Raw genomic sequence first — 17,581 nt, 5'->3', positions numbered from 1 at the left:
CTTATAACTTTGATCCCAAGGATGTGTGCACATTCTCCTAAGTCCTTCATATCAAATTGTTTGGACAACCATACCTTACGTCTGATAATACCTTGACATTGTTGCCAATTAACAAAATATCATCTACGTATAGTACAAGAAATACCACCATGTTTCCGTTACACTTCTTGTATACACAAGACTCATCCGGACACTGAATAAATCCATATGACTGGATTACTTCATTAAACCAGATGTTCCAAGATCTTGAAGCTTGCTTCAGTCCATAAATGGACCGATTAAGCTTGCACACTAGATGCTCTTTGCCCTTTTCAATGAACCCTTCTGGTTGCTTCATATGGATGTTTTCTTCAAGACTTCAATTAAGGAAAGTTGTCTTGACATCCATTTGCCAAATTTCATAATCCATATGAGCGGCAATGGATAAGAGTATCCGGATAGACTTAAGCATAGCTACCGGCGAAAAGGTCTCCTCATAATCGATTCCCTCTTTCTGAGTGTACCCCTTCGCAACAAGCCTTGCTTTGAAGGTTTCTACCTTCCCATCTGTCCCTCTTTTCCTTTTATAGATCCACTTGCATCCAATGGCTTTTACACCATCAGGTGGTTCTATAAGCTCCCTGACCTTATTAGAATACATAGATTCTATTTCAGAATTCATTGCCTTTTGCCAAGATACTGCATCTATATCTTGGAGTGCTTCATCATATGTCCGAGGATCTGGTTCATGTTTGCCTAGGATCAAGTCCGAAGACTCACCCAAAAACATGAATCTCTCGGGCTGCCTTACAACCCTCCCACTATGACGAGGCACCGTCTGTGGTTGTGTATCATGTGTGACACGTGTTGCAGTCTCTTGTGGTACTTCATCTTGTACTGTTGGTACTGAAGTAGATGTGTCCTCTCTAAGTTCTTCTAGAATAATTTTACTACTGGGCTTGTGATCCATTATATAGTCTTCTTCTAAAAACTGGGCATTGGTGCTAACAATGACCTTCTGGTCTTTAGGACTATAAAATAAACGCCCTTTCGTTCCTCTGGGATACCTCACAAACATACGAACTTCTGTACGAGATTCTAACTTATCAGCATCTTGTTTCAGCACATGTGCTGGACTACCCCAAATTCGAATATGTCTTAGACTGGGCTTCCACCCATTCCATAATTCTGTGGGAGTAGAAGATACTGATTTAGAAGGTACTAAGTTCAGAATGTGAGCTGATGTCTCCAGAGCGTATCCCCAAAACGTATTTGGTAATTCTGAATAACTCATCATCGATCTAACCATCTCGATAAGAGTCCTATTCCTTCATTCTGCCACACCATTTTGTTAGGGTGTACCAGGTGCGGATAATTGGGATTGAATCCCGGCCTCTGATAAGTAATTCCTAAATTCTCCTAAGAGGTATTCGCCACTACGATCAGACCGTAGTGTCTTGATACTTTTACCTAGATGTTTCTTCACATCAGCCTTGTACTCTTTGAACTTATCAAAGCACTCAGACTTGCGGCGCATTAGGTAAATGTATCCGTATCTTGAATAATCATCTATAAAAGAGACAAAATATTCAAAGTCACCTCTATCCTGGATAGACATAGGACCACACAAATCAGAATGAACCAATTCTAACGCTTCTTTGGTTCTATACCCCTTGGCCTTAAAAGGTCTCTTGGTCATCTTACCTTCCAAGCAGGATTCACACGTTGGAAAGTTTTCCAACTCTAATGGACCCAAGAGTCCATCGGCTACAAGCCTTTGAATCCTACTTAAGTTAATATGACCAAGCCTTAGATGCCAAAGATGTGTTTGGTTCATTTCTGAAAGTTCTTTTCTCTTATTAGAGTTAGAAGATGTGTTATTAATTTCCATATTTTGCTTTGTGGGAGAAATTGGATTTAAAGTATATAAATTGTCAACTAATGCACCAGAACAGATAATCACTTTATTTCTCTTTATAACCACATTGTTACTAAAGGAAACTGAATATCCATCCAAATACAGTTTAGAAACTGAAATTAAATTCTTTCTAAAATTGGGTACATAAAGACAATTCCTTAAAACCAATTTCCTATTCCTATCAAATGATAAGTAGACGTCTCCCACTGCAACAGCCGCCACCTTAGTAGCATTGCCCATGTAGACAGTTATTTCTCTATCAAATAGTCACCGGGTTTCCTGGAATCCCTGCAAAGAATTATAGACATGATCAATGGCTCCCGTATCTACACACCAGGTGCTGGTAGATAACACCGCTAAACATGTTTCAACTACTAGAATATGAGATATACCTTTATTGTTCTGTTTCCTACGAGGACAGCCCGCCTTCCAATGCCCAGTCTGCTTGCAAAATTATTCCAGCTTTTTGTCCTGCACCTTGAGATTTATTCACCTTCTTTGCTGAGCCATTTTGTTTCTTCTTCTTCTTTCCTTTCGGTTTAGAAGTAGAACCATTTTCAGCATAGTGAATTTGAGAATGTTGACGAAACAACCCTTCGGCTGCCTGAAGTTTTGTCTGAAGTTCCGCCAATGAATACATCCTTTTATTCATATTATAGTTCAGGCGAAAATGCTCAAAACTTCTGGGCAGCGTTTGGAGGATGATACCGACCTGGGTTTCCCCATCAATTTCCCCTCCAAGAACTTGTATTTCGTTTAAGCAAGCCATCATCTTGAGAATATGATCCCTCATGGGAGTCCCCTCAGTCATGGTGGTTGTCATCAGTTTTCTCATTGCCTCTTGCCTAGCAGGCCGATTCTGATGTCCGAAGAGTTCCTTGAGATTGTTCGTTATATCATATCTTGTTGGTAAGTCCTGATACTGATGTTGCAATACATTTGACATCGAAGCCAAGATGTAACACCGCGCCATCTCATCAGCTTTTACCCATTTACTATGATACTGAATCTCCTCTGGGGTAGAATCTTTGCTAGGTGTTTCTGGGCATTCCTCTGACAGTACAAACTTATAGCCCTCAGCAGTTAAAACAATGTCTAGGTTTCTTTTCCAATCTATATAGTTGGGACCAGTAAGTCTGTTTTCTTTTAGAATAATGGCTAGTGGGTTGGCTAGTGGGTTGAAAGTCATCCTAAGAATCACAAAATAAATTTTGGTCAGAACTCTAAATTTAGAATAATATTGATTCCTCAAACAATACTATTTTAAATTAACCAATACCTTAAAACACCGTGAATTTTGTATGCCACGATAGTGTGGACGTATACAAATTCAACATTTGTAAAAGGAGGGTATATCCCATTAATTTTATTATCTTGTCAACCTAACTTTTTGACAAATAAAATTAATAGTTGGTTTCCTTCGGTCACACAAATAATAGCAGTGACTCCGATGGGGAGGATACTATTAGATGTGCCTAAGTGTATACCATTACTTGACACTAAGTCCATTAATAAGATTGTGCCCCTTCCGATGGGAAAGATCACACGCTCTTAATTAATTTCCTATAGTCATCCGAAATGGAAGTTTGGTCTAGTGATCCGCAAACAAACTCATCCGATATGGAGGAAGGCACTCAGAGTCAACGCGCAAGTTTGTTTGCATCACTTACAAACCAGTAATGGAGATCGTGGAATTCACTAAAATAAATTCCTCTCCCACTTAGTTATTTAAAGTGAGGAATTTTGATGATGCTAGCCTACTAAACATGTACACTAACCTTCACACACAGCACAATCCAAAAGAAATAAATAGAAAAACTAATTTTCAACTATTATGACTTTTATCTATTGTTGTCCTCCGTGTGTCGTCATCCCTAGCTGCTGCCATCTTTGGCCACCGCCACCGGGTCTAGTTGTCGCATCCATCTTGCTCCTTGTTCCGCTGTGCCACTCTGATCCTCAAAAGGTTGCACTCCTTGCAAGATTCGATCTGCGACATAAATAGAGTTTTATATTTTTTGATCCTATATTCTGTGAAGGAATGTACATGTAAACTAGATCGAACATAAAATAAAATTTACATCCATCGATCCTATATTCCATAAAAGGAATGCACGTGTATCTAGATCAAAAAATAAAATCCTAATAAAACTAAATACAACTCCTGCTGTATTTTAAAATTCAATCATGCACACATAATAAATGCTCTTGACATGTCCAAGGGTCCAATCACACACATAATAACTATAAGCCATAATAGTTGGATCCTGCATCCATAAAGTTAGCACATCCTACTATTAACCTGCCTAAATTATGTATGACATGTGCATAATTAAACTAATACCAAATACACAGAGGTAAAACCCTAGCTCTGATACCAATTGTTGGTTGCTACTCGGAAAACCCAATGGCTCCACTGTACAAAAATTTTGTACGTGATCTGAACCTTTCCTAGCTACCATGTGTTCTTTTAAGTTAAACTTGTATCTCCTGCGGAACTTAACACGTTTGATTCCAAGTTTAACTTATATGTTCTTTTAGGTTTAGATTTGGATCTCCTGCGGAACTTAACACGTTTGATCGAAATCACCTAGGTTATAAATTCAATTAAATATTAGTTTCCAAAATTGGCTTCCAGTGCTGTATGGCGAGGCACTTGGCCTTTTTGGATATGGGAGCAACCACCACCGACTAGACAAAGCCTTTTAAGGAAAGTTAATTTTTAATTTCCTTATATAACTCTAGGTTAACCAAAAGGAACAATCAAAAGAACACAACATCGAAATTAAATTCGAAAAACAAGAATCGAATGCCTCTTGTATTTGGGATTTATACAAAGAAAAATTAACTAGTATGATGCGGAAATTAAATACTAGTTATACCTCTTCCTTGTATGCTAAAAACCTTGAGATCTTCTGCCGCATCCCTCACCTCCACTTTGATGTCGTGTGGGCGACGATCCTCCAAGACGAACACCACCCGAAGAGCGTCTCCTCCTTCTCTAGAATTCGGCCACCACCACCACAAAGGAGCAAAAGAGAGCAAAGGGAAGAGAGGGAGAGGGGTCGGCCACTTGATGATCTCCAACAACACAATATCAATTGTTATATTTTCAAGGCCTCCCCTTCCCCCTTTTTATGTTAGTTTCCCAATGGAAAATTATGGAAAGAGTTTTATAAAAATTAGACTCATTCCTATTTCCTTTTAATTTTTCTTTTTCTTTCCTTTTAATTAATCAATCCTAGATTGATTTATTAATTAAACAACTATTTGTTGATGTTTAATTATTTGACTGGCCCCTTGCTTGGGCACCAAGAAAGGTGGCCGACCACTTATTAAAAGGGAAAGAAAGAAAATTTTTTTATAGAATTTTAAAAGAAGAAAACTTCTAATAAAATTTTACAAACTCTTTTTTTTTTCTAATGTGGATATTAAAAGGAAAGTTTTAAAATTTAAAACCAAGTTTTAAAATTTAAAACATCTCTAATAATATTTCTTTTTAAAAGAAAGTTTTATAAATTTTACAACTCTCTTTCAAAACCTTGTGACCTAATTTAAATTAGTAAAGTTTTATAAATTTTTAAAATCTCTCTTTTTACAAATTGTAAATATCTGAGGAAATTTAAAAATTCAAAAACAACCTTCCTAATTTAAATATTGTGGCCGGCCCCCTTGCCCAAGGCAAGGGTCGGCCACTTCTAGAGAATATGTGGTCGGCCATTGCTTGGTCACCAAGCAATGAACCGACCCCTTCTTGGACACCAAGATAGGCTTTTATTTGGATGGACTTGAGGCTTTATTGAGGCTACAACAGGGACCTAGAGGAGAAATTAGTTTTGGCCTTCCGATGAGCTTGAGTATCCCGTGCTCGCCCCGAACACACAACTCAATTTCATCGATAATAACTCATTCCACTAGAGAGTTATTACCGCTCTACCGCACAAATCCCAAATTACATTATGGGCTCCTTCTTATCATGAGTGTGTTAGTCTCCCTGTGTTTAAGATTACGAATGCCCACTAATTAAGTGAGTTACTGACAACTCATTTAATTAATATCTAGCTCCAAGAGTAGTACCACTCAACTTTATTGTCATGTTGGACTAGGTCCACCTGCAGGGTTTAACATGGCAATCCTTATGAGCTCCTCTTGGGGACATTCTCAACCTAGATAACTAGGACACAGATTCCTTCTATGATCAACAACACATACTATAAGTAATATCATTTTTCAACTTATCGGACATATTGATTTATCGAGCTAAACCTTACCCTTTGATAAGTCAAAGAAATAAATATTAAATATACATGCTTGCTATTATATTAGGATTAAGAGCACACACTTCCATAATAACTAAGGTCTAGTTCTTGTACTAAGTTAGTATAAAAAGAACTTACCTAAATGATCCTACTCAATACACTTAAAGTGTATCAGTGTAATTTATTAGTCAAGATAAATTAATACTTAATTACACTACGTCTATTCTGATGGTTTGTTCCTTTCCATCTTTTAGTCGTAAGCAACTGTTTATAATTTATAGAGAACCAACAACATGATCTTCTAAGTGTGACTCCACACTCCATGTTATCTACTATATAAATTAATTGAACAATTACATTTAACAAATAAACGTAAACATTTGACCAATGTGATTCTTTATTTCAAAATAAATGTGTACAAAAGCTAAACTTTTAAGTATACACTCCAACAGTGAGACCATGCTCACTTATAACTCACCCGAGGGTGAGGGTTTGGGACCTGAACGAGAGGTCGTTGGGCGTGAGAGAAGGCTCCCTTATAACTCGCACTGGGCGAGAGTCTAGAGACGTGAGAACATGCTCACTTATAACTCGCCCGGGGGCTACAGTCTAGGACCTGACCAAGAGGTCGTTTGGCATGAGAGCAGGCTCACTTATACCTCACACTGGGGCGAGAGTCTGGAGGCATGAGAGCATGCTCACTTATAATTTGCCCGGGGGTGAGAGTTTGGGACCTGACCGAGAGGTCGTTGGGTGTGAGAGCAGGATCACTTATAACTTGCACTGGGGCGAGAGTCTGGAGGCATGAGAGAATGCTCACTTATAACTTGCCCGGGGGCGAGAGTCTGGGACCCGACCGAGAGGTCATTGGGCATGAGAGCAGGGTCACTTATAACTCACACTAGTGTGAGAGTCTGAAGGCGTGAGAGCATGCTCACTTATAATTCACCCGAGGGCGATAGTCTGGGACCCGACCGATAGGTCGTTGGGCGTGAGGGCAAATTCACATATAACTCGCATTGGGCGAGAGTCTAGAGGCGTGAGAGCATGCTCACTTATAACCCGCCCGGGGACGAGAGTCTGGGACCCGACTGAGAGGTCGTCCGGTGTGAGTGCAGACTCACTTATAACTCACACTGGGCGAGAGTCTAGAGGTGTGAGAGCATGCTCACTTATAACTCTCCCGGGGCTAGAGTCTGGGACCCGATCGAGAGGTCGTTAGGCGTGAGAGCAGACTGACTTATAACTTGCACTAGTGCGAGAGTCTAGAGTTGTGAGAGCTTGCTCACTTATAACTCTCCCAAGGGCTAGAGTCTGGGACCCGATTGAGAGGTCGTTGGGCGTGAGAGCAACCTCACTTATAACTCGCACAAGGGCGAGAGTCTAGAGGCATGAGACCATGCTCACTTATAACTCGCCCGGGGGCGAGAGTCTGGAACCCGACCGAGAGGTCGTTGGGCGTGAGAGCAGGCTCACTTATAACTCGCACTAGGACAAGAGTCTGGAGGCAGGAGAGCATGCTCACTTATAACTTGCCCGGGGGCGTGAGTCTGGGATCCGACCGAGGGATCGTTGGACGTGAGAGTAGGCTCACTTATAATTCGCACTGGGATGAGAGTCTGGAGGCATGAGAGCATGCTCACTTATAACTCACCAAGGGGCGAGAGTCTGGGACCCAACCAAGAGGTCGTTGGGCGTGAGAGCAGGCTAACTTATAACTCGCACATGGGCAAAGGTCTGGAGGTGTGAGAGCATGTTCACTAGTAACTCGCCCGGGGGCGAGAGTCTGGGACCTGTCCGCGAGGCCATTGAGCGTGAGAGCAGACTCACTTATAACTCGTACTGGGGCAAGAGTCTGGAGGCGTGAGAGCATGCTCACTTATAACTCATCCGAGGGCGAGAGTCTGGGACCCGACCAAGAGGTTGTTGGGCGTGAGAGCTGGCTCACTTATAACTCACACTATGACGTGAGTCTGGAGGCGTAAGAGCATGCTCACTTATAATTGGCCCGGGGGCGAGAGTCTGGGACCCGACCGAGAGGTCGTTGGGCGTGAGAGTAGGCTCACTTATAACTCACACTCGGGCGAGGGTCTGGAGGCGTGACAGCATGCTCACTTATGACTCGACCAGTGGTGAGAGTTTGGGACCCGACCGAGAGGTCGTTGGGTGTAAGAGAAGGCTCACTTATAACTCGCACTAGGGCAAGGGTTTGGAGGGGTGAGAACATGCTCACTTATAACTCGCCCAGAGGCGAGAGTCTGGGACCCGACCAACAGGTTGTTGGGCGTGAGAGCAGGCTCACTTATAACTCGCATAGGGGCGAGAGTCTGGAGGCGTGAGAGTATGCTACCTTATTACTCTCCGAGGGGAGAGAGTCTAGGAGCCGACCGAGAGATCGTTGGGCGTGAGCGCAGGCTCACTTATAACTCGCACTGGGCGAGAGTCTGGAAGCGTGAGAGCATGCTCACTTATAAATCGCCCGGGGGCTTCAGTCTAGGACCCGACCAAGAGGTCGTTCACCGTGAGAGCAAGCTCACTTATAACTCGCACTAAGGTGAGAGTCTGGAGGCGTGAGCAAATGCTCACATATAATTCTCCCGGGGGCTAGAGTTTGGGACCCGATCGAGAGGTCGTTGGGCATGAGAGCAGGCTCACTTATAACTCGCACTAGGGTGAGAGTCTTGAGGCGTGAGAGAATGCTCACTTATAACTCGCCTGGGGGCAAGAGTCTGGGACCCGATCGAGAGGTCGTTGGGGGTGAGAGCAGGCTCATTTATAACTCGCATTGGGGCAAGAGTCTGAAGGCGTAAGAGCATGCTCACTTATAACTCACCCGAGGGTGATAGTCTAGGACCCGACTGATAGGTCGTTGTGCATGAGGGCAGACTCACTTATAACTCCCATTGGGCGAGAGTCTAGAGGCGTGAGAGCATGCTCACTTATAACTCGCCCGGGGCGAGAGTCTGGGACCCAACCTAGAGGTTGTTCGGCATGAGAGCAGGCTCACTTATAACTCACACTGGGGTGAGAGTCTGGAGGCGTGAGAGCATGCTCACTTATAACTCTCCCGGGGGCTAGATTCTGGGACCCGATCCAGAGGTCGTTGGACGTGAGAGCAGACTCACTTATAATTCGCACTAGGGCAAGAGTCTGGAGGCGTGAGAGCATTCTCACTTATAACTCGCCCGGGGGTGAGAGTCTGTTACCCGACCGAGAGGTCGTTGTGCATGAGAGCAGGCTCACTTATAATTCACACTGGGGCGAGAGTCTGGAGGCGTGAGAGCATGCTCACTTATAACTCGCCCGTAGGCGAGAGTCTGGGACCTGACCGAGAGGTCGTTGGATGTGAGAGCAGGCTCACTTATAACTCACACTGTGCTAGAGTCTAGAGGCGTGAGAGCTGGCTCACTTATAACTCGCCCGGAGGTAAGAGGCTGGGACCCAACCGTGAGGTCGTTGGGCGTGATAGCAAGCTCACTTATAACTTGCACTAGGGCGAGAGTCTGGAGGCGTGAGTGCATGCTCACTTATAACTAACCCTGGGGTGAGATTCTGGGACCTGACCGAGAGGTTGTTCGGCGTGAGAGTAGGCTCACTTATAACTCGCACTTGGGCGAGAGTCTGGAGGCGTGAGTGCATGCTCACTTATAACTTGCACGGGGGAGAGAGTCTGGGACTCGACCGAGAGGTCGTTGGGCGTAAGAGCAGGTTCAATTATAACTCGCACTAGGCGAGAGTCTGGAGGCGTGAGAGCATGCTCACTTATAACTCGCCCAGGGGCGAGTGTCTGGGACCCGACCGAGAGGTCGTTGGGCATGAGAGCAAGCTCACTTATAACTCGCACTAGGGCGAGAGTCTAGAGGCGTGAGAGCATGCTCACTTATAACTTGCATGGGAGAGAGAGTCTAGGACCCGACCGAGTAGTCGTTGGGGGTGAGAGCAGACACACTTATAACTCACACTGGGGCGAGAGTCTAGACGCATGAGAGCATGGTCACTAATAACTCGGCCGGGGTGAGAGTCTGGGACCCGACCGAGTGGTCATTGGACGTGAGGGCAGGCTCATTTATAACTCGCATTGGGGAGAGAGTCTGGAGGCGTGGGAGCATGCTCACTTGTAACTCGCCCGAGGGAGAGAGTCTGGGACCCGATCGAGAGGTCGTTGGGCGTGAGAGCAGACTCACTTATAATTCGCACTGGGCGAGAGTCTGGAGGCATGAGAGCATGCTCACTTATAACTCGCACGAGGGTAAGAGTCTGGGACCCGACCAAGATGTCGTTGGGCGTGAGAGCAGGCTTACTTGTACTCGCACTGGGCGAGAGTCTGGAGACGTGTGAGCATGCTCGCTTATAACTCGCCCTAGGGTTAGAGTCTGGGACCCGACCGAGAGGTCGTTGGGGGTGAGAGCAGGCGCACTTATAACTCACACTGGGGCGAGAGTCTGGAGGCGTGAGAGAATGCTCACTTATAACTCACCCGGGGGTGACACTCTGGGACCCGAATGAGGGGACATTGGGCGTGAGAGCAGGCTCACTTATAACTCACATTGGGCGAGAGTCTGGAGGCGTGAGAACATGCTCACTTATAACTCACCCAGGGGAGAGAGTCTAGGACCCGGCCAAGAGGTCGTTTGTCGTGAGAGCATACTCATTTATTACTTGCACAGGGGCGAGAGTCTGGAGGCGTGAGAGCATGCTCACTTATAATTCGCCTGGGGGCGAGAGTTTGGGACCCGACCGAGAGGTCGTTGGGCATGAGAGCAGACTCACTTATAACTTGCACTGGGGCGAGAGTGTGGGCGAGAGTCTAGGACCCGACCGAGAGGTCGTTGGGCGTGAGAGCGGGCTCACTTATATCTCGCACACTGGGGCGATAGTCTGGAGGCGTGAGAGCATGCTCACTTATAACTCGCCCGAGGGCGATAGTTTGGGACCCGACCAATAGGTCGTTGGGCGTGAGAGCAGACTCACTTATAACTTGCATTGGGCGAGAGTCTAGAGGCGTGAGAGCTTGCTCACTTATAACTCGCCCGTGGGCGAGAGTCTGGGACCCGACCGGGAGGTCGTTCGGCGTGAGAGCAGGCTCACTTATAACTCGCACTGGGGTGAGAATCTACAGGCATGAGAGCATGCTCACTTATAACTCTCCCAGGGGCTAGAGTCTAGGACCCAATCGAGTCGTCGTTGGGCGTGAGAGCAGGCTCACTTATAACTCACACTCGGGCGAGAGTCTGGAGACGTGAGTGCATGCTCACTTATAACTCGCCCTGGGGTGAGAGTCTGTTACCCGACCGAGAGGTCATTGGGCGTGAGAGCAGGCACACTTATAACTCGCACTTGTGCGAGAGTCTGGAGGCATAAGAGCATGCCCACTTATAACTCGCTGGGGCGAGAGTTTGGGACCCGACCGAGAGAGGTCGTTGGGCGTGAGGGCAAGCTCACTTATAACTCACACTGGGGCGAAAATCTGGAGGCATGAGAGCTAGCTCACTTATAACTCTCTCAGGGGTGAGAGTCTGGGACCCAACCGAGAGGTCGTTGGGCATGAGAGCAAGCTCACTTATAACTCGCACTAGGGCGAGAGTATGGTGGCGTGAGTTCATGCTCACTTATAACTCACCCGGGGGTGAGATTCTGAGACCCGACCGAGAGGTTGTTGGGCGTGAGAGTAGGCTCACTTATAACTCACACTAGAGCGAGAGTCTAGAGGAGTGAGAGCATGCTCACTTATAACTCGCCCGGGGCAAGAGTCTGGTGCCCGACCGAGAGGCGTTGAGCGTGAGAGCAGGCTCACTTATAACTTGCACTAGGGCAAGATTCTGGAGGTGTGAGTAACGTCTGGAGGTTGGCCCAGGGATTATTCCCAGAACTCCTGCTTTAGTGTTATATTTAAAGGTCAAGCATTTTGGGCGTAACTTTTGATGTCCCCTACAATCTCAAAATTCCTTATGTAAGCTTTAATTAAACAAGCCATTTTTAAATCTTACACTGCTTTCGAGGTAGGAGAATAAAATGATAGCACCAAATTCAAATTGATGCTTCCCTTGGTCTTCCTTCCTCTTTCCCGAGGTAGCCGCATGACCCTCTGGATACCTGACGTATGGTCTTTCTTTTCTTTTCCCGAGGTAACCGCATGGCCATCCTGCCCCCTGACCTATGGTCTTCCTGCGCTGAAATGCTGCCGTACCCAAATCTCCTCCTATGATTTCATTGTCATGTCCATCATTAATACCTTTCATTGGGGAATGATACGTGCCCCATGAACCTTTCCCATTACTATGGTTGATCAGCGCTTTTCAACACACGACCCTAGATAACTTGTGCCTTTTGATCTGACGGCTCGAGTCATCATATCCCCCCCCCCCTTTCGATGCTTCCTAAGGGTTTTTCTTTATAAACCCTAAAGGTTATCCACCGTCATCTTCTCACTTCTTCAACTACGTTGGACCTTCCACCTTCTTCCTGCTTTAACTGCCTTTGCTCTTCTGACTTCCTCTTGCTTTCGCCTGCCAACCTGCCAAGCATTCCTTTTCGCATTTGTTCTTTGTAAGTGATCTTCTCTTCTTATTCCTCATTTCCATTCCTTTCATGGCTGAGGAGAGGGAGACACCCTGATACTCATATTTTATTTCTAACTTAGATAACAGTGACCTGTCATCGATTTATGCCAGTCTGCACCTTACTGATGATTATCAACTCCGGCCTCCGAGATCGAATGAGCATTCGTCCTCTCCTCCCAAATGATTTGTAACTTTTTTCAAAAACCAACTCCTCAGTGGGCTTCACTTTCCTATTCATCCCTTTTTCCCCTCTCTGAGTCAGCACCTTGGCATCCCACTTTCTCAGTTTACTCCCAATGCCTTCCGTGCCATGTGCGGAATGGTGATTCTCTGCCGCTTGTATCGAGTTTTCTTGGCCACCAACTGTTTCTCCACTTTTACTCCCTCAAGTGATCAGATCTCGGTGTATTTATGGCACAATCCTGGGTCGGGTATAAGTTTTTTAAGGATATGCCTTCTTCCAACAAAGGTTGGAAGTCTCGCTTTTTCTTTGTTCGGCTGCCTGAGTTAGTATCATGGCCGACCACATGGCATTATACTCTTCCCTCTGCCTCCGAACTGCCAAAACATCAACATCAACCCAACTGCCATACGACCTCAGAGAAACTTAGTGGAGTGCAACTTCACCTGTCTGTGATTATGCGAGAGGGTTTTTAACATATCTTCGGGCTTAGCCAGGTCCCTGCGGCTATAGGAGCTCCTTTTGGTAAGACCGCACATCTTCCTCTCCCAATCTTCGCTAACTGAAGTATTTTTCCTCCTGTTTTACAGAGGCCGCCATGTTTCCTGCTTTCTCATCCGACTCCTCTAAGCTACTGGCACGGCTATGCCTTCTTTTGCCTCTGGCCACGCTGCATGGTCGTGCAAATTGGCACGGCCGTGTGGATCTGGGGCACTGCTCTTGGGACACGTCCGTGCAGGATTACACGGTCGTGCATGGCTTGGCTGTTGGTCGTGGGGGGCACGGCCGTGCAGATTTGCACGGTCGTGCGTGGATCCATCTCTGTTTGGTCGCACGGTCGTGTAAGAGTTTCACGAACGTGCATTGTTCTTCCTCTGTTTGGCCACACGGTCGTGCGAGGTTGCACGACCGTGTTCTCTGCCTCGTTTCAGAGCGTCGACAATCGTTGTTTTTGCTCCGAAAGTTGTCCTTGTCAACACAAAACAAAACAAAGAGCAAATCTCTGAACAAAAGAGTATTTATGATGAGTATATGGTAAGAGAGACGATCATGCAAAGAATATATATGCATAAAGCAAGTGAATGTACGTTAAAACATGTATAAACGATTATAATATTTACGCACATCACACCCCCAGACTTAAACCTTTGCTTGTCCTCAAGTAAAACGCTGCAAACTATGATCATGAGTTCCTGCAGTGTTTCAAAAACCCTAGTGCATTCGCCTAACTCTATCAACTAGTTTCATTGATAAGTACGATTGTGGAGTAACCTAAGTATGGCCTAAGTATAAGTTCTTTGTGCTCGGTGCAATAAGTAACTCAAATTCTTCAAGTTTCAATTCTTTGTCTTAGTTAAGTTGTCATACAATTGAGTTCCTAATGTTCCCGGTGATAGGCACTTACCTGCCACACACTTGGTTCGTTTTCCTTAAATTACACAAGGTCTCAAAGGATACCACTCATAATAAAGAGAAACATAACATTTATTTCCCCAATAACCTAACTCGGTCTCAAAGGGGTAAATTGTTAGTTTCCACTCACGACAACTATTTTTTATCGTTTATTCAACACATTTTTTTTGTGCTATAGAGGTATAGCACTAATCACAAATGCGAGATGCATATGTCGGGATTTAGATTTTTCCAAATAAGCTTCCATGATCCGAGTGAAGATTTGCAGAGTACCCACAGAGCCTAACATCGCAGATCCCTTGACCAAGGCTTTGGCACAGAGAAAGAATGATGGTCACACTAGGTCATTGGGGCTTAGAGCTTACACTGATTGGCACTAGTGCTAGTGTGATATTGTTAGTCAGAGCCCTAGAGCCAATCATTTGATGATTGTTGTATGGACTTGTTGTATCATATTCTTGTATATAAATAAAGGTATTTGTTTTGGTTATTATACTTACTTGTATTAGTGCCAAATAACTAAGTATAATAGCGTCCTTGAGTAAAAGATTCTTACCTATATCAATCGATTGGTTGAATCGATAGTGAGATGATATAAGGAACACTACTCTTAATCATTCCTAGTCGATTATTAACATTCAGGGACAATGTTAATGCGACGAGACTAGCATGTAGGTCAACTCGATGACTTGATCTCACAAGTCATGGATATGGAGATATCAAGTTGACACATGGGTATGCATTGGAGAATGTATACTGAATGACCCGCCATGAGAAAGTATCATGGATTGTTATATGAGTGTCATATACTTTCTCATGTGGCTATTAGTATGACTACTAGTCCTTGGACCTGAAGTCACCATGGATCCCTATATAAGGAGTTACGCACTTTGGTTTCGTCAAACGTCACCCGTAACTGGGTGGACTATAAAGGTGATTACTGGGTATGTAACGAATTATGCAGAGGGATGTGAGTGATGTAGATGGGATCTATCCCTCCTATATGACGGGAGTGACATCGATATTCTTGATAGAGTGAGACCACTAAGTGCATGGCCATGCCCAAATGAGTCAATATGAGATATTGAGCTCATTTGATCGAGTGAGTCTACTTGGAGTTCAAGATTTAGATTAATTAGAGGATGACACGGTCTATGCCTCATATTGATCAATCTAGATGTCTAGGATAGAAGGACACTTGTCATATATTGTGAGGAGTCACAATTAGTAATCACAAGGTGATGTTGGATCTCAACATTCTTATAACTTGGGTAGTAATGATGTATTACTAGATACCGCTCATTACTTATGCTTCTAAATGGGTTTAGGAGCATTGCCAATGCTACAAGAACCTATAGAGTCACACACAAAGGACAATTAGATGGAGATTAGGTTCATATGATGAACCAAGAGGATTAGATTCATGTGATGAATCAAATTGGATTAAGAGTAATCCTAATTGAACTAATTGAGTTGGACTCAATTTGATTCATGTGTTCAATGAGTCTAATTTAGATTATGAGTCATTGAATCAATTTAATTAAATGAATTAGATCCATTATATTAAATTGGCTTGAATCAAATGGTTGGATTTGATCAACCATGGGAGTTATAATGTCAAGTTTGACTTGACTTGAGAGGAAGAGTCAAGTTTGACTTGACTATTTGCCACCTCATTTGTGAGTTGGCATTAAGTGGCCAATAATGGTGTTACACATCATTGAGTCTAGCACATGTGTGTGCCACCTCATGGAGGTTACAAATCTCCTCTTTAATGGCCACATTAAATGAGAAAGGAGGTTACAAACCTTAATGTGGCCGACCACTTATGGTGGAATGAATGGGTTAATTTTTCTTTCAAGCCAATTCATTCCATCTTCTTCCTCATCTCATCTTCTTGCTCTCCCCCTCCTCCTTCTTGGCCGAACCACCTAAGGTGCTAGCACACCTTTTGTTTGGTCTTCTCCACCTAGTTTGTTCGTGTGGATACACATAGAGAAGTGCTTTGACACTTTCGAGACCCGGCGAACCGAGGACAAGCGGGATACGCGAAGGGCTTCACATCAAGGGTAAAGATCTTCTCCTTTGTAGATTTAGTGTAAATCTAAGTTAGAAACTCATACTCGTAATGTTTTCAAAATTTTAATCTTCGCACGGATCCGGTGGCTAGGGGTTTCGGGGTTTCCGCAATGCAAAAAGCGATTTTTGCGGCCCGAAAAACCCAACACCGAGGTCATCCAGTAACCAAAATGTAAATAAGAAATCGCCATGGGAACAAAAATACTAAACAATTTGGATGAATCATAACTATTTCAAAAAAATATTTCTACTATTCAAGCTTAAGTATTTAAGTGTAGTGAAAATAAGATCTTTAAGGTTAGGTCAAGACTTATACCAAACTCTATACAATACTTAGCTTATTTCATGCTACTAAAGATAGAGAAAGGAGATACACCAAACATACTAACACTATCTTGACAACACATGAGCTAAGAAAATGCTAGTCATTTTGCTATCGGATAAGTTAGCAGAAAAAGTAGAAGGTTTGATGTTCTCAAATATGCCTCAAAACTATTTTTTTAATATATTTTTCAAAAAAAAAAAACAAAAACGATGAAGAATTACAAGTAGGAAAGGAAAGTGCAAATGAGATACAAGTAGAAATATGAAACTAATAAAATGCGAGTAAACAAAGCAAACTAAATAAACAAAGCAGACTAATAAATATGCAGAAAGAAAAGAAAAACTCGATTCGACTCAGGTTGTGCAGACACAACACCCCCCAGACTTAGACTTTTCATCGTCTCGATGAAATCAAAATGGTCGATGAGGCTGAAGGTCGGGGAGATCTAGAAGCTCAGGATATATAAGTCTCAATTACCCATCTCAAGTCCCTTACCTGTTTATGATACGTGAACAACTCATCAATATTACTCTGAAAGTTCCTCATATACCACCTAAAATCTTCGTTCCACACCATTCTCTTTCTATGGGCTTCCATAAATTCAAGCATTCGTGTGCATAACTCTCTCTCACTCTTAAAACACTCTTGCAAACACTTAAATCGCTCATCCTTCATGCAAATGTTTCTAGTGAACAATCCATTATTTCATTCGAAGTCATGATGAAGAAAGTCAATGATAGGGCAAAATTCTTGGAAATTAAACTGTAGAACATCTCGACTAGTTGAAGGCACATCTCTAGGAACTGAGGGTGGAGGTTGATTAAGTTGTTGCTTCGCTAAAGTCAAACGCTTTTTTTGCATGTCACG

This window comes from Zingiber officinale, chromosome 1B, assembly GCF_018446385.1.
Source record: "Zingiber officinale cultivar Zhangliang chromosome 1B, Zo_v1.1, whole genome shotgun sequence".
Taxonomy (NCBI): Eukaryota; Viridiplantae; Streptophyta; class Magnoliopsida; order Zingiberales; family Zingiberaceae; genus Zingiber; species Zingiber officinale.
This window is presented reverse-complemented; position numbering follows the sequence as displayed.